The following is a 21,747-nucleotide window of genomic DNA, read 5'->3' on the forward strand; positions in this document are numbered from 1 at the left end:
CTCTTCCTTGTTACATTCCCTGCAATACATCTTCAGAGAAGCCTTATAGAGATTAATGCTCAATTGCCATAAATGAGCTTAGCTTTATTTATTCTGAGAGAGGATCTGGCCCCAAAGTCCCAATAAGCCATTGCTTTACCACCCTTAATAAAGGAAAATCCTATACTGGAGTTAAGACAGAACTTTGGCCTTGTGTCTTACCCGTAAATTCAGCAACGGAGATTTGGCATGTTTTATATCAACAAGCCATGCCTAAGTGTGTACTTTAAATGAGGATAAGATACGAGACAGCAAACACTATAAATCTTAACACGATAAGACAAATTCAATGCTTCCGCTGCTCATCTTCAGCTCTGCCGCGTCTTCCCCATGCGTGCCAATGGGACCATTAACTTCACCCGCGTTCAGGCTGAACATCACGGGAAGCTCGTTCGTGGCAATGTCAGCATTTGAAATATTTGATTCGTGAGCGGCAGCTCCGTGGTGGAGACTCCGGGGAAGGGAGGCACAGCACGCACAGTGGGACCATCTGGGTCCCCACAGCACGCCAGGCTCCGGGGAAGTGAACCATGCCACGAGGAGGAAGACCTTGAGGAGAAAGCAAGTGTGTTCTCAGAAACCACTGCGATTTCAGTCATCTGTTTTGAAACTGCAAGTGCTGTAAAGTGACAACACGCGAGCCACAACCACATGTTAGAGAGTTTGTTTTAAATCACGGGGTCAAAATAAGAGCCCATTATAACTCCGGTTAACATTCCCGGGCTGGTATGCAGCAACGCAGCCCACGCAACGCTACAGCTGGAGTGGCAAGGTCTTGAAAGCCATGTCCAAGGGATATGAGAAAACACCAGAACCAAAACCAGGGACAATGCCAAAGGTCTCTCATAGGCTGGCAAAATCCTCCCCACCAGCCTATCCTCTTCCCATCACCATTTACACTCCAGCTGCATCCAGGCGTCAGGACAAAAACTGGCTCACTGCTTGGGAAGGATTTTTTTGCACAGGCTTCATGGTTGAGCAGATCTAAGGCTGTGGCTAAAGCCTCTTACACTGGCCACCCAGCATACAAACGTTGCCTTAAATAACCCCTGTTGAGAACCGGGGCTTCCACACCTCCACAGAAAGTATTTGGACCTCAAACAGAACATTTTCTTACCTAAGCAATAAAAAGCCTCTACCATGCAACTGAAATGGATCAGCCAAGAAAATAATTTTAAAAATAATAATAATAAAATAAGCACTGAAGACTGATGCACATTTAAATAGTAATCCACCCAATAATAGGCTGCCCCATGACTTTAACAGGGATTCTGTGAACCCGACCCTCACATCCCTATCAGCAAAAACATGCAGATTAGCAGCAGGGAGCAGATGTCAGGCATGAAAGAAAATCCTACCTTTAGATTACTCTTTAGCAGAAAAAATATATATATAATAGCTGAAGGCAGGCTCCTCGCCACATACTAATACAAGTACAAAATTCCAAAGTGTCTCTTCAGGTACACACACTCAGAGTAAATTGTCACATATGAATTTTTGTGACTGGACAGCAAATGTTGTCCATTTTCAAACCAGTGTAGCCTGCATGCTCACTGTCTCAGCTGAGCATCTTGCAGATGCCACTGATCTCCTCCTCTCCTGCAGAGCTATCAGGCAAGGCTTGTTTGCTCATTTTACTGGCTAGAATTCTCCAGGTGAGCTTTAAAGCTACTGAACAAAGGCAACTTAGCAGTTAAGAGCAGATTTGGAGTACCTGATGGCCTTACTCAGACACTGATTTAAGTGAACATCATGCAAGAACAGATTACTCTCTCTGAAACACACATGTGCATTCTTGAAAAGTATTAAGCTAATGCCCTAGATCTGTCACCTTTTCCATTAATTATTCAGATTATTGGCCATTTTAGGCATATACAATGAATGCTTCCAAAATCTGTGGTGTTTTTTTTTCCCTTTTTTCATTTTTTTTTTATTGTCCTCCAAATGACCAACTTGGTATATTTGCTGTTTGTAGAAAGGGCTGCAAGTTTACTCAAAGCACAGGGAGATCACAGTGAACCTCTCTGAGCTGGAGATGGGCTTGGATGAGGCCCATGGAGATGATCTATTCTGGTCTTCTGGCTCTAGCAATCGAGCAGGGCACAGAGGAAGCTTTTTAAGACCATTTCTGCCAGAGAGCATACTCTGATAAGCAAGTGAGACAGTGACAATACTATTTCAGTCATGTCTACAATGCCCAGAGCTGACAGAGTTGATGTTTTTCAGCTCTGGTCATTCCTACAGCTATTAAGACTACAAATGAAAAATGCCATCTTCACTTTACATTCAAATCACTGGTTTCATGTATCTATAATCTTTCATTAATTTTTTTGAAACGAACAAAAACCTTCACCAGGAACTGTTAAGAGTCGATAATAACAGAACACAAAGAAAGAGAATACAAAGCCATTTTTCACCCACCAAGAGGAAATATTTAAGATCACCACTCTGACACATGCATGCTCATTGCCAACACCCTGCACTCACAGTGCTTGCCTGCAGCCCAGCTCGACAATCCATCCTGTTTACTATTTAGGACACATGTCAGAGCCAAACCAAGCTCCTCCCAAAATCCAGAAGAAGAGCAGCTTGTGCAGATGGTGAAATTCTGGTGAGAAAGACAAACTATAAACAAATTTCCTAAAAGCTGTGCCTTGGGACAGTCTTATCTAACAATTTCACTAATTCCCTTGGTAGGGAAAGTAGGGGAGTACAAATGAAATCTGCAGAAAGCAGACTGCTGGGAAAGTTTGTCAACTCAAGAAGATGCACAGAAGTTTATTCAGAACATCTGAGGACTAAAACAACTGATGGGAGGCACAGCTTATAATCAAGCCAAGTGCAGTCATGCACTCTGGGATTAAAGAAATATTTTCTGCAGCTTGGGAGCTCAACAGCTGGAAATGACACAGAAAGAGAAAGACTTAGGTGGTTTTGTAGCTCACAGCAAGACCATAAAAAAGTCGTGTGCTGCCTGAAGTCTCAGCAAGGCACGGGAAAATATACAAGACACCAGTAAGGTCCCAGCTGGAACAATGTGAGATTTCAGGTTACTGAGTTCAGGAAAGGTTAAGTGAGAGTGGAGTAAGGCAAGAAAAGGTCGGTAAGATGACCTCTCTCATGAGACAAAAAGAAGTTGGCTTTGCTACTGGAGCAAAAGGAGGGCTCTCTTTGAAGGAGAAACAGAAAGATAAAGCAGCATAAGCCAGCCATAAAGAGGTTTAGGTTGGAATTTGAAAAAAGGCTTATAACCACCAAAATAATGCAAGCTGAGCAAAGCTTGCCAAAAGTCAAAATGAGGCAGGAGGTTGATTGTTCAGTGCAAGAAAATCGATAGCATGGCTGCCTGAGATAGCCCAAAACAAAGCCAAGCATGGAAGAGATCCAAAGCCAACACTGGTAACACAGCTCCTCACCACATGCAGCCCACAAGCCCAGTGACCAAGTTGTGGGAGCTGTGCTGCTACCTCAAAACCTGCCAGTCCTTCTCTCACCTTGCAGCCAGGTCTTGTGCCATCACCGGACTTTGGGCATACAGAGAGCCCAGACACACACTACTGATACACAGTACGAGCTGTTTTACATATGGACTGACTTCCTGAGTCACTGCACACTGAAAAGAGGAAGACTTTTCCCCAGAAAACTTGAGGTTATGCTCCAGTCGAGTCCAAGGAAGGAAGACTGGTGAAGGGCATGGCAGTCCACTTGAAATGGCTGGGGATGGAAGAAAAACACTGCTAAAGAAAAGGAAAAGGGTGAGGTTCCAGAGGGAAGAGGTAACACTATTACTGCTGAAGGCTTTAAAAACCATCACCATGATAGCAAGCAATTCACTATCACGGCTGAATTCCCCCACTAGTCCCCGATATTACTGTGAGAAACTAAGCTGTGTTTTTGCAGTAGAGAATCATTTTTTTGTAGTCCAAGGTAGTTGTGTAGTCAGAATAAGGAGAAATGCTAAGTAGGTAAGTAGACAGTAGGAGGCCTCACAGCTCCAAAACAAGGTAGAAGCTTGAGAAAAACAGGATGAGCAGTCTGAGAACAGTAAAACAAAGATCACAAGTTCTCAAATCATAAGAAAGGAGAAATTAAACAGTTGAAAAAAAGAAAAATTGTACATATATGGTATAGAGGAGCATCGAGTAGCTTGTGAACCTGTAGTACTCAGCCAGTGAGGAAACAGGGGAGGTAATCAGGTGTCAGGTAAGAAGGAATAAAAGGTTATGATTTGTTTAGTGTAATGCACTCCTGATTGGCAGGACGCCCGCCATTGCAATCGCAAATAAAATAGCTTCACAGAAGATCCTGTCTGAATAAAATTATTTTAGATTTTTCTCACATTACCTAAGAAAATTAACAGTACAGGCAGGTGCAAACAAGGACCATTTACAATCATGTTCTTCCAAATTAAACCCTGTTTCAATGGAAAAACATGAAGTCAAAAAGGTGATGGGGAGAGAGGGGGGCGAGGAGAAGGAAAACATAGGCTAATTAATGTCAATCACTGTAAAAAACCATGACTGATGCTTTTGACACAACCCTTCAAGACATGCTTCTGCAGACAGTCAAGCGAGCGTGAGAAGGGTGCAGGAGTGCAAGTAGAGGGTGGCTGAATACCTACACAATGCAAAGCCATTTTTCTCCAATATATATATGCAAACACCATTCCAGATGTTACAGGAGAGACCCATGGATGTTTATGCCTTTGGTATGATCTCAACAGTGAAGGCTTAAAATGTAGGAGGATAGATAGAAACTAGACTCCAAAAGACTTGCACACACAGCTGCTGCTAATAACTGTATACATGCGATGAAGGAGGACCACCCCAACACACTTTTCTTCAGTATCACCTTCCCCCATCTGATTTAGAAAAGCCACAAACAGCACTATAAACTCATTTCAGGTTTCCCCCCTGGAACTCTCTAGCCATGAATAAAAAAGGAGTCAATAGCCAAAAGTTAATAGAAAGATAAATGCTGTTTCCCTCTATCCTTTGACCACAATCCAATGCTTTCATTTTGCTGCAATTTTGAGACTAGAATACCTGACATCCCCTTCCTCAGACTTCATCACAATACAAGAGAATTTCCTTCTCTTAACGAAGCACTGGCCAGAGGCTGTGGTCAGCAATGGTACTGCATAGTGGAAACAGCTCTTACATTATGGGTCTTGAAATCTGCATTAAATTAAAAGCGGTTGTAAAAAGTGTCCTTAAAACTACCAGCATGTGTCCCCATGTCCCCTAAGTGCTCTCCTGCAATTCACCTACAATGCAAACAACAGCCTTTGGCCGACATTGTGTTTGTTTTTAAAGGGCAGCTGAGCTCATGGAAGACAATATAACACATATTTTTCCCTTTTCCTCCAGGAGCGCCCTGGCTGCTCAGCCAGCTGCTGCACTTTGCAGGCAGCTGGACTCTCTTAAATTTTAGTTTTAATGGCAAAACTAACTTTTCAGCCCTGAACCAGATTCCAGTTCGGCTTTCTGCATCTCTAACAGCTGTTTCCGGAAGGCTGCTCAAGTACCACGTCTGAGTGGCGGCTTCTTTAGAAGTTTCTCCCCTGGAGGATAACTTCAGAAACCATCTTGGCTGGTCTCAGCTTCTTCTTTAGAAGCTGCATTGGAAGGCGCTTCATGGTTTTTAAGTAAAAGCAATGCTTTAAAAGGATTGCAGCAGCCGGACTTAAGGCATGAGACCCTGTTTGCCTTTATCCACAGATTAAAACAGAACCTACAGCTCGGAGAGAACAGTCACATTCCTGTAGACTGGTGTAAATCATAAACAATTTCACTTAAGTCCAGCTGGAGAGAGCAGCCTGAAGAGAGGCTTCCCTTCGGAGCCCCAGTGGCACCTCAAGCAGCCAGAAGACTTTGCTGCATGGACACACGGAAAAATGCTGGGGTCTCAGCCCTCACTGCTGTTTTGTACCACCACTTAACCTTCTGCAAAACAGCACGTATGAATTAGGTTCTCTGCACCCAAACAAAAGAGGAGCTTCCCATCCGCAGCTCAAATTCTGGCTGAGGATGCTGGCTGCAGCCAAAGCTGCCAGCAGGGGCTGAGCAGATCTGAGAGCAGCTTCCCTGCGTGGACCAGACACCCGGCTCCGTCCCTGAGGATCAAGCTCTGATTCAACTCTGCACTCGTTATTCCTCCCTTCAGCAACTCACAGCCAGCCAGCAAGACCAGAAAGCTTTCTTTACGTCAAAGGTGTCGTTTAAGCAGGAACAGAGCGTAACACAACAGCGCCAAGCAAACAAACTCAATCTACCTACCTCGGCTCATTTCCTCTTCCAGCAGGCACTTTACAGAGATTTTCCTTTGCTGCCTCTTGCAGATGCATCCATCTCCCTAGAGAACCATTTCTCTATCCCATCCACAGCCCTTTCTCATTCTCACTCTCTTGTCCTCGCTGTGCTCTTCAAATGCCAGCACATGGAATTCACCAGTTACATCTTCAAAGACCTCCCACGCCACTGTTGGGTCTTGTCAGACAGGTGGTGCCTGGTGGTTCCCACCATTGCTTTTTTACTTTTTGTCCTTATTTCACGAACAACATGAAAAAACTGAGGTGGCACACAAAGCATTTCTATACCCTGCACAGCTTTATTCCCAGAAGGATTAACTTCTCATTACTGAAGAAAGCAACTTTCCCCAATTTCTTATCAGTTGGCTCATCACCAGCCAAGCAAGGGAAGTGGTTTACACAGGAGATGTCACTTCACAAACAGCAGTCAACAAACAAATCCATTCTGTACCCAAACTGAAAAGGCATGAGTATCAGCTCAGCACATCACACTTATCTCTAGGTCACTGGTCAAGACCTGTGGAATCAAGAAGTCGCTTTCAATAAATATTTTCACATTGAAGAATCTGGGAAAGAGCCAGAAACTCCAGCCAGTTGGATGAATACCCAGTACAAGCCAAGCAGTCCCTTATGGTTATCCCGTGTCTGGAAGCTGGCCTCTTAGCAAGTCATTTACATCTCATGCTCATTCATATTTTAAACATCTCTTTTAAAAGCCGTTTCCTACAAGACTGTGTGTTTAAGGATCTCCATAACTTTTTACTCTGGCTGCTGCATCCTCCTCCCCTCTGCTCTTTCAGCTTTGACCTAGAAGAGCACAAGAGCTATAACTGGATCAGACCACCTCAAAAACATCCTGTCCCCAAAAGAGGAAGGTCAGCAATCAAAGACACAGGACAAAGATCCTTTGCTGGTAGAGTTACCCTCTCCCCAAACTGCGAGATCATCTGTGAACAACCAGAGCAAAAGCTGACCCTGCTGAAGCATTCCTGAACTGTCCTGGATTACGGACAAGAACTTGAAAATGTGTTTCCTTCCTGCCCAGTAGGGTGAGATTCCTGCCCCTCTCCCCAACTCCTGTGTCAGCAACATCAGCACTGCCCAGTTCCTTTCCCTGCTCACCAGCAGCTGCCTGGATTTACGGATACATTCCCTGTGTATTTTGTACAGGCTTATGGCAGTACTTGGAAGCCGCACCACAGTTTGTTGAGACAAAAGGTCAAATTCTGCAAGTTACTGCAAATCTTCAGCGCCAGCACAATTTACCCAGAGCCAAGATCTTCTCCATAGTGGAGGAAGTGCTTAGGATGCTGGGGGACAAATCAAGCGAACTCTGCCGACAGGAACCCCAGTCTCCAGAAAGCAATGCTAGCAGCTATGCAAACAGCCTTCCCCTCACAGTGTTACTCAACTTGTGTTTCATGCTGGCAGCATTAGACTTATTCCCTCTTCTGTTGTCAGGGGGAGAGCTGTGGGCATGCCATGCCCCAAGCCAGCAGTCCTGGACCAGCTCACCCCAGCACAGAGCTAAGCAAACACAGCCAGACTCTGTCCTGTGCAGGCCTAGGAGCAGCAAAACCATTTTCTGATGCTCAGTATGAGCTACGTGGATCAACTTCACCTGAGCCAGCTCTGCTCTGAGACCACCTGGTGTGCTACAACCACCTCCCTGTGACTAGAAGACCTGGAGATGCCCTGTGGGACATGAGATGGACCAAGGCTGGATCCCAAAGGAGAAGCATTTTTGCACACCTCAGTTCTCCACAACTCCATAAAATGGACCACGACCTGTGCCAGCTTTTGGCTCCAGTGACAGGTAACTTCAGCCTCTGATCGCTGTCAACATCTACAGAGCACTCTGCACAAAGGGGAGCACTTCCCCAGCACCCAGGGTTAAGCTCTTGCTCACTTAACTACATTTTGGCCTGCAACAATGGAATTCCACTGTGTATTTTAACTGAACATATTATTCCTCATTAGCAGTCTTGGGCTGTTACAAGCCTTTAGCCCAGTGAAACATTCAGTGCATTTACTCCAGGACTGACAGCCCTCCTACAAGCACAGTATTTCCCATCCATCAGGCAGGGCAGAGGTAGCGAGCCCTGCTCCATGGGCTGCGCAGCACCTTGCAGGCAGCCTGGGCTTCGCTGCAAACCAGAGCTCTCTGCCCAAGCCACAGCAACCCTGGGGCAAGGGCTGGAGGATGGGGAAGGGCAGGGGAAGAGGAAAAGTGACAGGACTACGAGGAAACACATCTCAGCCTAATGTGAGTGAAACCATGCATGCATATGTACACGAACTGAAGGCATATTCAGATGACCCAAACTTCCCTAGAGTCCTTGCAACCAGCATTTTCATGAGTCTGGCTGCAAGCAGCTCCGCAGCTGAATCCTGTGAGGCATTCTCCAAGGGCTGCTGCCTTTCTGCTGTCCTTCGTGAACATGCAGTACCCACAAAAGCATCCATTTCTGCCCACACGTTTTAAACAGGCTATCGCTTCAAGTTCTCTGCAATCACAGCTCTGCCAGGACTGTGGACTGTACCTTAAATTAACTTAGAAAACAAGCCAGGGAGAATACAACTTGACTGTCTTATCCCAGGGCTAGAAGGAAGAGAATTAAAAAAACAGGAAAAAAAAAAAAAAAAAAAAAAAAAACCCCAAAACACCCAAAAAAACTTTACACCAAATGAGCAATTTTATTAAGGAAGTAACATCTAAGCAAGACATGCTGCACACACAAGTTCTGCAGCTGGAATCTCTTGCAGCTGATGTTTCTCTTGGTGGTACGTACGGCAGAAAATAATTCAGCTCAGCTTTGGGGGCTGGTGGTGGCCGCAGCAGGCAGAAAGCATGGTAAAAAGCTAAAAGCAGACTTGGTAGAATATATAGAGCGAATCTGCTCAGAAGCTTCTATTTTCCCCTCTGCAGAAAACTGCAGACTTGATATGCTTTCAGAGACATGCCAATGTTCAGCCTCAAGGGAGAGGCTCTGGATGACCAGAGAGCAGCCCTGGGCCACCACAGCCCACCAGAGACTCGTCTCTTCCCAGGGACAGCCCCGCTGTCAGTCTGTGCACATGAGGAGGAAACTCTGCATGCACACAGGGGACACTGCCCTGGGACAGAAAAAATTGTGGCCATAGGAAGGGCTACATGCACTGTGGCAGAGCTCCACAACCATCACTTGGAAAAATTCATCACATTTCCATTCCTTGGAAATGTGGATTCAAAGGGGATAGTGCCGCTCAAAAACACATAGGGAACACCTACCCCACATCATGCTGTCTCAGTCCTTACCCTAAGCTAAGACCACATCGCTTATCACTGTTTAAAAAATAACAATGAAGCATTAAACTGCAGTGGCATATACAGGTCTAGCTGGTGTTTGCTGGGAAACGCAGGGCATCTAAATGGAAACAAAAAGGATCTCTTCCACTTCACATACCTGTGAGCTTCAGAAAGTTATTGCTCTGCTCCCTCCAACTGCATCTCAAGGATCAGGGTCTGAACAAAGTCTGCCACCTTCTCCTTTCCCTTTGGGGAGCGGTGGATGGATGCATAAGTTTGGCTGTTAAGAGGAGGGCAGGCACCTTGGTATCACTGTCTGGTTAAGGCTCTTTTCCTTGTGCCTTCTGCATGTGAAGTGGTTTTCCACTAAAGACAGGGCATACACAAGATCCTCCTCAAAGGAAGAATTCCTTCTGCTCATGCACAAAGTCCGTGCATAGTCATACATCTGCTAAATCACAGCAAGATCCTTCCATACTGCCACAGGTTTTCTATTTCAAGAGGATTAATAATTTGCAGACAACACACTTTCCTGACCATGCAGAAAAATCATGACATAAAGGATATATCATTAACACATTTCCACCGAAAGATCACGCATAGAGATATATCAGGCAGGATGACTAACCCTTCCAGCAGAGCTGTATGAGGAGCGAAATATTAAATTACGGTTTTCTAAATATCATGATAATATTTAGTCACCATAAGAAACATAAGCTCTCCTCCCATGAAAAAGTGAGCACCTATTTCCCACTCCAGCTGGAAGCTGGACTTATCACACTGAATACTTTTGCAGGTCAAGCCCAAGAAGAAATGCTTTCAGCACGCACCTCACCCCAGTTTTACCAAAACCACCTGGATGTCTCCCATCTCTCCATACCCCCTACGTGAAGGGGGATCCCCATTTTGAGCCAGGAGATGGTGCCAGAGAGACACTCCCTGAAGAAAGGGGGAGATGGGGGGGTAAGTGGAAAGTAGAGAGCTTCGACTTCTGCTGTCAAGGGTGCACCTATCAGCCTATTTCTATTAGTCAGTATGAAAATAGGAACCTAAAATAAAGCTTTTGGATGCAAAAAACATCTGCATAGCTCATGAAACAGCTCTGCAAAAGTTCAGATGCCACCCACCTGAACCAGCAAACACCAGTTTCTCTTCTTATTCACCAATTTGAGAACACTTTGGAATTAAAAGCGTGGGATACAGATATTTCTAACAAACACGCTGACCAGAGGTGTCAGGCATCAGAAGTGCTGTTAGGAGAGAGAGGAATTAACCTTTCCCACGAGAGCTGCTGTTGTTAGAGGTACTAATGTGATATTTCTGAGCAGCACGGGGTCCAGTTCAGATTGCGGATGCATTCATAAGACCTAGAGTTTTGTGAGCTGAATGGCACACACAGAGAGCACACTGTTGTGCAACACAATCCTTAGACGCTTCCCATCTGCACTCCATTTCAAAGCATATTTTACTTGTTAGCTTCATTTAGAAGGTCCCCCCAGTTCCGCTGCTAGAGAGGACTCTGCCAAAATGCAGAGCTGAGCAGAAGCATTGAATTTGTATCTCCATAAAGTAAATGTGAACTAAGAATTAAGTACGCCTATGCCCTACATGTATGAAGCCCACTAAACACCAACAGACTTTTGTTTGCTTGAGGATTATGAGATATTTAGAGAACATGATGGCTGTGGCACTTGAACGCCACCAAAAGCTCTCCTAACCAAAAGCAAGAAATCACGATTGATTTAGGAAGTGAGAATGCAGCTCTATTTTTTGCATCCAACTGGAAGACGATATATTTCCTTTATTGAAAACCTTCGCTACGCAAGCCTGCCAAGCAAAGCTCCTCCGCGGGGCTTCCAGCAACGCTTTCATTTTAAAAATCTGGTCTTCGTGTGTCCTGCGGGAAAGCATTTTGTGACTCGAGTTGCGAAGGTTTCGACCACGAGAACTGCTCGCTGCGCCTGGACAGAGCCCTTTCTGTCCCCATGGCACAGCGCAGCCCCATCCCAAAGTTTCTGCCCTGCGCCGAGCCCCCAGCGCGCAGCCCCCGCGCACCCCTCGCCCCGCACATCCCCGCACCGCCCCGGAGGTGCAGCAGCGGAGCAGGACACCTCCGTGCCTCCCTTCCCGGCTCCCCCCCAAACCCCCTCGGTTCCCTCCAAGCCCTCCCGACTCCCCCCAAGCCCTCCCCGGGGCTCCACAGCCGCCCCCCGCCGCCCGCTCCTCCGCTTCATCACCTGCCGCCGAGCCGCTGCTGCCGGCGGGGAGGCACCGCCGCCGCCTCTTCTCCTCCTCCTCCTCCTCCTCTTCTCCTCCTCCTCCTCTCCACCTCCTCCTCCTCCTCCTCCCGGGCGCGGCGCCCGGCCCCCGCTCCCCGCCCCGCAGCTCCCGCAGCCGCGCACGGGAGCGCGCAGCGCCGACCCCAGCCCCACTTCTGCGCCCCCGCACACTTCTTCCCCCCAATACACACACCCCCTCCCCGACCTTTGGAAATGTTTCCAATCGCGGCGTGCCACCACTGCTCCCCACGACCTCTTCACGCAGCTCCCAGGGGATGTTTTCCTCCCCGGAGCCTGGCCTGATGGTGCCACAGCCAAGTGCCTTCATCCCAGGCTGTCGCTTAACATTTCGGGCATTTTTCAGGTGTGTGGCTGTCCATCTCCAGCAGACCTAACAGCAAGTCAGGTTGTACCCATACTGCAATTTTATTTTTATTTTTCACTCGTAAACTCTATACAGCTGTGGTCATGCCTGACTGCTGATGCCAGAAGTTCTGGCCATATGTTGGACACAAACCCACTGTTACAACTTAAAAAAAAAAAAAAAAAAGGAATTACTGTAGTTGCCCACGTAGTCAGCTGGCTATAATCAAGACGAACAAGGACGAAACTCTTCCACCAAGTCCCACGCTGTATTCAGTCTGCACACAGGCATCCCAGCTCCCACATACAGCACTACCCGGCACAGAAAGAACTGTCCCTCCTGTTTTTCAGGATTTTCGGCATGATTTTCAGCCTTCCAAGAGTTTAGAGGGAGGCGGACTCCTAGCTCTGTTCCTTGGAGCAAAACACAGATCCCAGTGTCAGTGCCCCAGCTCCCCAGGAGCACAGGTCGTCAATCAGGTGCCAAAATGGGACCCACTGACAGTTACCATACCTAGAGCTAACCCCAAGGGAAGCTTTCAGTCCTCGGGATGTGCCTCTCTCTGGGGCTCAGCACTCCTAACCAGGAAATGCCTCCCTTCCAGATGTGATTCACGGCCTGACATCTCCTGAGAGAAAATAATAATAATAAACCACCTTTATTTTAAAAGTATTTTATTTAAAAGGAGAATAGCTCAGACAGCGAGCATGGCCAGAGGAGGCTGCATCCCTCCGTGGAGCAGCACAGGGGCCAGGGAGTTCAGCCAGGATGTGGGCAGCAAGTTCAGCAGTCTCTGCTCGAGAGGAGAGCAATGCACATCGGCTGCTTCCTAGGAAAATCTGTTGCCTCCAGACTGCTCCTGCCACAGCCTTCCCCATTGCCTTTTCTTATAATTGTTTTCCTCTGCACAAAAAACAATCCAAAATTGTGCAGAAGAGGTTGTCCCGAGTCCCTGCCATAAAAAAAACGTTCCTGTGTTGAGCCCACAACCTCATTAATAGAATAATACCAGAGATGTGGAGCAGGAATAGCACAGCACCCCAGGGTGCTTCCTTTTGTCTCCATAGCTATTTAGACTACAGTCATAAACAGATAAGAAACAACAGGGGTTATCCCGCAGAATCCCCAATGAGTCTGAAAGGCCAGAAAAGGTCCATTAAATGTTTATCCTATGGGCCACAAAATATGACCAAACCTTCTGTTCAAACCTATGGCCACCTCCCAGCTCGGTGACAGCAGAGCATGGCTTTCCCACATCTCTTCAGGAGCTCACATCCCATTGAAATCTCAGGGGATTCAGCCCTACCTCTTCTCAGCTCTTATTTTGGAGAAGATGAAGAGCATTTTAAGCACACACATGCAGCTGTGCATTTCAAAGCAATCTGTTGTGATATAAGCCAAAACAGTATTTGAGTCATATGTTTCCTTACAGATAAAGCATTCATTTACAAACACATAGAGCAAGTCTCTCCAACAGAAAACTGGCTTCATACATATGTAAGCAACCAGGAGAACTGCTTAGAACAGCCCATCCTCTAATGCTCCATAGAGCTGGGCATTAAATTCCATTCTTGCTTAAATTTTAGGAGTACAAAATTCAAGATGGAGAAACTGTGGACTGATGAAACTATTTCCCACTGCAGTCAAAGTAAAGATGTGGAATAAACAGCTTGATCCTTAGCTAATCAAGTTGTAGTTGCATCCTATGTCATTGCACAGTGAAAATGCCACATGGCATTTGGGCGACTACCATGATTTTGGGTTCTTTGATGTCTTCTTTACATGTTCAAGTTCTTAATTCACATTTAGAAAAACAACAGTGAATGCAAATCTTCTTAGAGCCACATTCATACAAACTAAACTAAATTAAAGTCAGATCTGATATTGTGTTAATAACAGAAGTCAGCAAAGAAGCAACTTTGAAGGGCTCATCAGTGTTAGCTCTGGTATGGAGCACCTAAAACCCCACTACATTTTAGTTTCATCTCAAACATCACCTTCAAGAGCTGGAAGCATGGGAAACATTTACTCTTTACAAGAGACATTTCCATTCTCCCAATACTGCTGTGTCCTGGGCACCAGATGTCTGCCACCTCTGTTCACAACACACAGATAAAGTCAATTATACAGTACATATCCTCAAGATCCAAGACATTTGTGGATCTGATGGGTAGCAAAATGAACACTCAGATTTAAATGAAATCCCTTTGAGAACACAATAAGCATCTACATCCAAGACCACATACAACCAGAACAAAAATATGATGTTCCATTTTTTCCTAAAATAAAACAACAAATTTCAGAACTCTGCCAGAAACCACAAAAATGACACAAAAGAGGGTTAAAACTGAATAGGAGTCCAGCAAGCCAAGGACTGCAAAGGCCACGTTCTGCTCCCAGCTATGCCAGTGTAAATACAAAAATCACTTCCGTGACCTCTGTGTGCATCTCCCCACGCTTTGCTAGGTCGATTTGGTATGTTCAGGCGTCGAGCTCCCTAAGTCTCTGCAAACAGCACCTTCAAAAAGTTCCATTTCTGCACGACGCACTATTACACTACGTGACAAATACCACAGAGAAAACCTTTCCCTTACCATTTCTTCTGCACACAAGAACAACAAAAGCCCTTTTAAACAAACAAACAAAAAAAAAAAAACAAACAAAAAAAGTGTTTAAGATAGTATAGGGGTTTAATAGCTCTAACACACTACTGAGCATAAACGGCTCTGGAGATCTGAATGCAGCCAGGATCCCCAGAGTCCCCTAGGGCTTCTCTAGGACTTCCACCCTCATCCCTTCCTGCTGGCTGCAAGTTCATGGGGTCTTCAGAGAAATGCCAGTGACCAAAAAAATCCCAGACAGCTCCAGGTTTGGTTGAAAACACCACAGGGCTTAATCTTTTGTGGGTTTCTTATATGCAAATTGCAGACAGGCCCTTGCAAGAGCTATACTAGAATTATTTGTAAACACTCACTTATTCCTCCCACCATACAAATAGTAGGAAATGAGATATTTTTGAGTCATTTCATGGGGGGTGGTTCTCAAGTCTTGTCCCTGCATGCCAGGAAGTTCTTCAGTTGTGCTCCTTAGTTACAGGGGCTATAACCAGAGATGTTTTTTCCTATTATAGAAGGACTGGTTTCTCAGGCAAAATATGAAAAGGAAATCATATGAAACGGTATTGATAGCTGTTGGGAAGTGTAACAGCTCAGTGTATGAATACATTCATTCATCTACATTTATTATTTTTATAGCACTCAAAATACTGTCAGTAATTTCTAAGGAAAATACAGATACACTGTACTTGTCCCAGAGAGCTTACACTGTAACTTGCTATGTTATGGCTAATTGATATTGAAAATAAGAAACCTTGATAGCCTTCAAAACAGAAATTTTAAGAAAAAAATCTCTCTACTGGGCTGGTTTTTTAGGTTGCTTAGAGATTTCCTTGGAGGGTGATGTGGGACTGACTGCATTCATAATGCACTCTCTCTGCTCCCCACGAGCTCTCTTCTGGAATACGTCTTCCAAATACACCCCGTTAACCAGAGGCTGAGCCCCATGGGCAGAGAGCCATTTGCGAACCCTTTACAGTGTTTGCTGAGCAGCCCTGTTGGAACTGATTTTATGCACTTCCAGTTTATTTACAGCCTGACCATTTTCAAAATCAATTGTATACATGAAAAAATCCCCACTTTAACAGTATGTTCCATGGAACTCCAAACTGTGATGTAATGTATCTACATTTTACTGCTCTGAACTCATTTTTATTTACTTTTTTATGTACTCATAGAATTTATTTAGAGGTTGCTACAAATCTACAGGAGATAAAGCCTTCTCACTCAGGCAGTTCCCTAATTCAGGTATCTACTTTATAACAGAATAATACTATATCAATTAGTGCAGAACACTGTAGGGTGTTGTGTTTAGTATACTATATTTTACTGCAAAATACAAAGCAGAAACTAAAAAATGGAGAGCAGAAAACAGCAAGACCTACTAGTACTGTTGAAATAAAAGAGAGAGTAATAACCTAGAAATCACACAGTTAAAGCAATTTGCCTATCTGCTACATTTAACACCAGCCACAGTTATTAAATCGAAAAAATCATTGAGCTGTCTTTCACCTCTCAACCCTTATTTACTGTTTGTGTTTCTCTCAGTAGTGTCCTCTGTTTAATTTTCATTTCTGTTCACCTAATACATTCACTTGTTTACGGTGCACAGACCAGGTTTGGACTCTACACAGCAACATGTATTTGATCAAAAAAATCTGTTACCACTGCATTTTTTTTTCCAGGATGGAAACACTTATTCAACCTTGTTTTTAGAAATGATAACTTGAGGGCCAAATTTAGAATTGGATTACCCTTTCAAAATAAAGAAAAGGGAAAACCCAGGTTTTACTCTCCCTTGAATTCAAAGACAACTCCTGGCAAGATCTCAATTCACTGCACAGAGCGAGACATTTTCACCCAGATAATCTTTCAGGCATCAAAAGAAAAATACTTCACAAAGATATAATATCTTAAATTATGTACTCGCCCTTAGATCTCAATTTAAATTCCATTCTTTTCCCTCCCTAAGGTGATGCCAGTTTGCTCTTAACCTTTCTCCCACATTACGCAACTAAGACAAACTTTTCTTGCAGGGTCGGAGACTGCTCTGATTTTTCCTTACCCTGTTTGGTCCAAAGGTTACCATTTCACAAAGCATCCTAAGGACATTTTCACTCCCAAGAAATATTTTGACAACAAGATTATTTATAACTCTGCGAAGCTCTGCTGAGTGTAAAATGTGACACGGGGTGCTCAGCAGCCTTGGGGAACGCAGCGTTCAGAGGGGTTTGTTTTCTTTGCACCAGAACAGCAATCCGAACCTTTCAGCAGCAAGGCTCTGTGTGCACAGTACACGATGTACATCTCATTAGACACCTCAAGGGTCACCAGATAGGTGAAAAATGTACTTGAAACCTGCCAGCTGCTAACTAGAGGCAGCAAGGTGCTGCCTGGGGTTGGGTGGGCTCTGTGCACCTCAAAGAATCATAAAGGTTGGAAAAGCCCTCCAAGATCACCTGGTCCAACCATCCACCTGCCACCAATGTCACCCACTAAACCACGTTCCTAAGCACCACGTCCAACCTTTCCTTGAACATCCCCAGGGACAGGGACTCCACCACCTCCCTGGGCAACCTGTTCCAATGCCTGACTGCTCTTTCTGAGAGGAAATATCTCCTGCTACCACCTCTGCCTCTTATTAAGCTTTCCACATGTGAACCGACCACAGATTTGGCCATACATAACCGCCCCATGATGATGCTTCAGGCAATCTTGTCCAGCATGGTGCCCCCAGGGCTCTCCCTGAATTCCTCCATCTGCAGCACTGGAAGTGACTTAACCAGGACAAGAAATGGGACCACTCATGAGCCTGTAATACATCCCAGAAAAAGCATGAGGGAGATAAACTGAAAGATGGTCCAGAAGAATGGAAGGCTGGTGCCAGTTCCCAGCCCCAGCCATGAGCAAGACTGCATGCGGATGCTGGGACAGGGAAGCACGTCCAGGTCTTCTGCTGGTGAAGGCTGCCAGGAGCACATAGACACTGAAACACACCTCCACAGGGAGATGCATTTGCAAAGCAGCTGAGGGAGCATTTTACCCCTCTGCAAACACCTGGCACGGTGTTTGCTTTTGCTTAAGCACTCCTTTTCCTGCCAGCACCCCAGCCTGTGGGGTTTTTGTAGCAGGAAGGGTTACAGAAGCTCTTGCTCAGAAGCTAACTCCTTCTTAGCAAATACACATCCGTATCACACAGATATGTATGTGCCTGCGCACAAGGATTTCCTATCAAAGCAACATTTTTCTCTTCTCTTTAACTACAAAACCAATGTAGGTTACAGCAGAGGCTGCCCCCTCCAGCAACTCGCACTCCACCCTGGAGGCATTTTATACTACTCTCCCCCATGTCCTAACCCGGGACCGCAGAGACTGTTCCAAACGTGGCTTTCATTTTATGCTAGAATAGCTTCCATTAATGCGATAAGCTCCGTACCTTATGATATTCAAAGCAGAAGCCTAGATCTTGTTTGCTTTTTAAACATCACCAGCCACCACACATTTTATCTTTGCACACTTCCCAGTGCATGTCCAAATGTGCCATCCGCCCGCCACTTATTAATGATTCAAGAGCCTTCCTTAAAACATACATGAGATTTAGGAAGAACTTTGTTCCAGGAGTCTTCTGACCATTCTGTGCAGGCAGAGAGAATACTTTTTATTTCATAGACTGGATTTAATCTGCAGAAACATACTGCATCTGTTTCCAAATATTCTTTCTAAAGTCAGTTATGACAAGCAGTGCCAGAATGTGCTCATTTCTCTTTAAGGAGGAAACCTAATTTGGATTTCTTGATCCAGATCATCTTAACACCCAGGCTCAGTTTTGCTTGCTAAAGCTATATACAGCCTCCAAGTAATATCAACTTAATCTGCAAGGCTTCTTGCTTGGGCTGGATGAGTCCAGTGTGCCTTTGTTAGAGGCTCCAACCGTGTGTTGGCAGCATCTGCTGCTGATGGCAGATCTCAGGCATGGTGCTCATGGCACTCACGGCCAGGATCTACTCTGAATTTTGGATCTGGTTTGGATTTTTCCCTAGGATATCATTGTATCTCATTGGATCAGAGATTTATGTCTGGTCCATCACTTCATGTTAAAATTTTGGAGCTGCGGCTGTTTCTTATGGACCAGTTTGTGGCACCTTACTGCATTTGACGACACTTACTACAGGTCCAATTCTCCTTTTACATGGTAAACATAAACTAAGGGTCTCCTCTTTAGTTAATCAAATTACTCTGGCATAATACACATATGGAAGTCAGGAACCACTCCTATATCGTCTAAGATTCGGGATTCACCTCCCTCACCCTCAATCATTACAAAAAAGGCATGTTTTTGTTTTTTTTTTTTCTTAAGGGCTAAATAACAATTTGCCTTTTGATTGTACCCAGAGAGAAGGGCTATTACAAACAACAAATGATCTTCCTCAGCTTCAGGCTTTAATCTGGTAAAGTCCTAAACCCTCCTGGGAGTCAGGAAGGGATTTTGCCATCAGTTAAAAGAAAGAAAAAGAAACAGGCCTCAGTACTTATACAGGACCGTTTTAATCAATTGGCACGCTCTAAAGGTTAAAAGTCCCACTATGCAGCTGACCTGGGGAAAAATGAGAGCAATGGTAAGTTTAAAATTTAAATATTCAATCAGACCAAGGAAGCCATTTCTCCAGGACACAACTTTTAGGCTACTTTGATGAATGCTGCAGTAAGAGCAGGTGACTGAGATCAAAACCTTTAGCCTTTATACCATGCTCACTTTTTTTTTCTCTCACGTTCTGCATAAACTCAGTCCTCAGAAGAGGTGCCTAGCAAGTCCATAGGAAGAAATCACTGAACACCAAGAAGTGCAGCACACACCAGTTTTCTGTGTCCATGCCTGACATCCCCACAACACACCATGGACTCACTGACTGCAAAACTGACCATGACACAAGGGGGACTGGTGTGAAGTGGGTGTGAAAGAGGGGATGCTGGTGGGCTGGGGCATTCCCAGTGCTAGCAGTTCCCACTACACAAACAAGCAGCCATAAGATACATTACATGGTTATATTTAATCCTATTTTTCTTTTTCTCACATGCTTATCTTGATACTGACGCTGCTTCCTCCTCAGCTCAGTTACTTCCCAAGGAGCCTGTTTAAACTTGTGAGGAAGTTCTTACAAAATAATATTCACATTGAACAGGAAACCATTTCGTCACATTTTCCCAAAGTCCTAATGGCCTCCTTTTTCCCCTATAAACCCACATCCCACATATGAAGCCATCCTGCAAGGATTTTGCACTGTTTTGGCTCTAAAAGATAACCCGGTGAGTGTCGAATATGCTAAGTTTTATGTAACTACGTGACCTCTTGTCAGGGAGCGTTTGCGCCAAACACAAAGCTGGCAGCTCCGTCAGGCTTGGCTTTGGACCTTCTCACTTCACAGCAAACCTCAAAGTTCGTATCTGGAAATCAAACCTCAGCTGCATGTTGGCTGGAACACCACGACAAAAACAAGGTTTTTTTTTCTCAAAGCCTGCACTCGGCTCAGAAAAGGATGGTGTTCTGGCTTCCAGGCCTTGGAAAAACAGAGTTCAGTTTTTCCATTCTGTCACTATTCTAGCGAAACCCTGCAGGTAAATAAGTCTCACTTGTTTACACTGACGCCTCTTGGAGACACTGGGGAAGACTGAATAATGGCTGAATTCATAACCAGTCAGGTATCTCATAAGGTAGGACTTATTTGTATTGCTCAAATGTACATCTGCAGAAACAGGTATTTCAAAGAATTTTACTTACTTTATAACCCTCCAATGGATGGGCAGGTACCTGCGAGGAAACGTTCCACAGTAAGACTGAGCATTTAATAAAGTGCTTTTCCCCCAGAGAGCTCCAGCACCTGCACAAAGCAAGATGCTGTCATCGCCACCCTGCCACCAGTGCCGTGACTTGATTGCAGCAGGGAGAGAGGGCTTGACCAGGACCCAGCATTTCTTCAATCCACACGTGCTATCCATTAGGCCATAAGACCTTGACAGGGGTTTGATACATAGCTTTAAGTCATATGTGGTTTAGGCAAGCATAAATTACAAGTAAATGATTTAAAGTAGAAACATCCAGGAGAGAAATGGAACGTAAAGCAGGCAATGAGCACAGGCTCACCGCAGAAAGCAACACGACCTGCAAGGAAGTAGCAAATGCCACTAACATATGAAGGGGACAGAACTTCATGTGGAATTTGAGTTAGTTATTTACACTGGGTACGTGGTGGATTCTTACACCAGCTTTTGACTCGGTATATGACAAGGCATAAAATCTCCTTTAGATTTTTCTAATCTAAAGGAGATCCTGACTTAGCTTCACCAAGAGTAGCGCAATTCCTCAAATGCAGTACATGGCCAGTGGTCCCAAGTGTGCTGCTGTTGAAGATAATATAAAAAGGGAGAATATGCCTCTTCATATTCTTTGAAACTATTAATGGCACTATCATTAAATGAGAGAATATCCTCAAGGCTGGAAAATCCTCAGGGAGATAAGTATGGGAGCTGACACCTGGACGTGGGATTAGTTTCCTTGGTTATTAGAGCTGGCTGAACTGTTTTAACAGACGTAGATATCTAATTTAATTACATATTAGACAAAACACTTTTGATTACTATTCAGCCAGCCAGAATTAATGAATTTCTGAGTCCTCTTTCCATCATAAAATATTTCTACCCTCTAGTCTTTTTATCTCTTTTGTTTTCCAAGCTATTCTGAAATCCACCTCTCTCAAGACAGATGTTTACTGCTGTACTAACTTGCACGACTTTTTTTATGATGATGCCCCTTAAACTCATTTCCACAGTGCATGATTTGATTCTTGGGTCACCAG

At 44.8% G+C, this 21,747-nt stretch overlaps 1 protein-coding gene across 4 annotated transcripts in view; it reads right to left on the reverse strand.

Annotated features, from left to right (window-relative positions):
- PDZD2 (PDZ domain containing 2) overlaps positions 1–21,747 on the reverse strand; it is a 139,013-nt gene that overhangs the window by 104,772 nt on the left and 12,494 nt on the right. Inside the window, exon 1 of one of the 4 annotated variants that reach the window (XM_032206418.1) lies at positions 12,123–12,388. The exons of the other annotated variants lie outside the window; for them this stretch is intronic. The gene's annotated coding sequence lies outside the window, so the exon portion shown is untranslated. Of the gene's footprint in view, positions 1–12,122; positions 12,389–21,747 lie in introns of those variants that run through there. 4 annotated transcript variants of the gene reach the window in all.

This window comes from Aythya fuligula, chromosome Z (genome assembly GCF_009819795.1).
Source record: "Aythya fuligula isolate bAytFul2 chromosome Z, bAytFul2.pri, whole genome shotgun sequence".
In the NCBI taxonomy this organism is placed as follows: Eukaryota; Metazoa; Chordata; class Aves; order Anseriformes; family Anatidae; genus Aythya; species Aythya fuligula.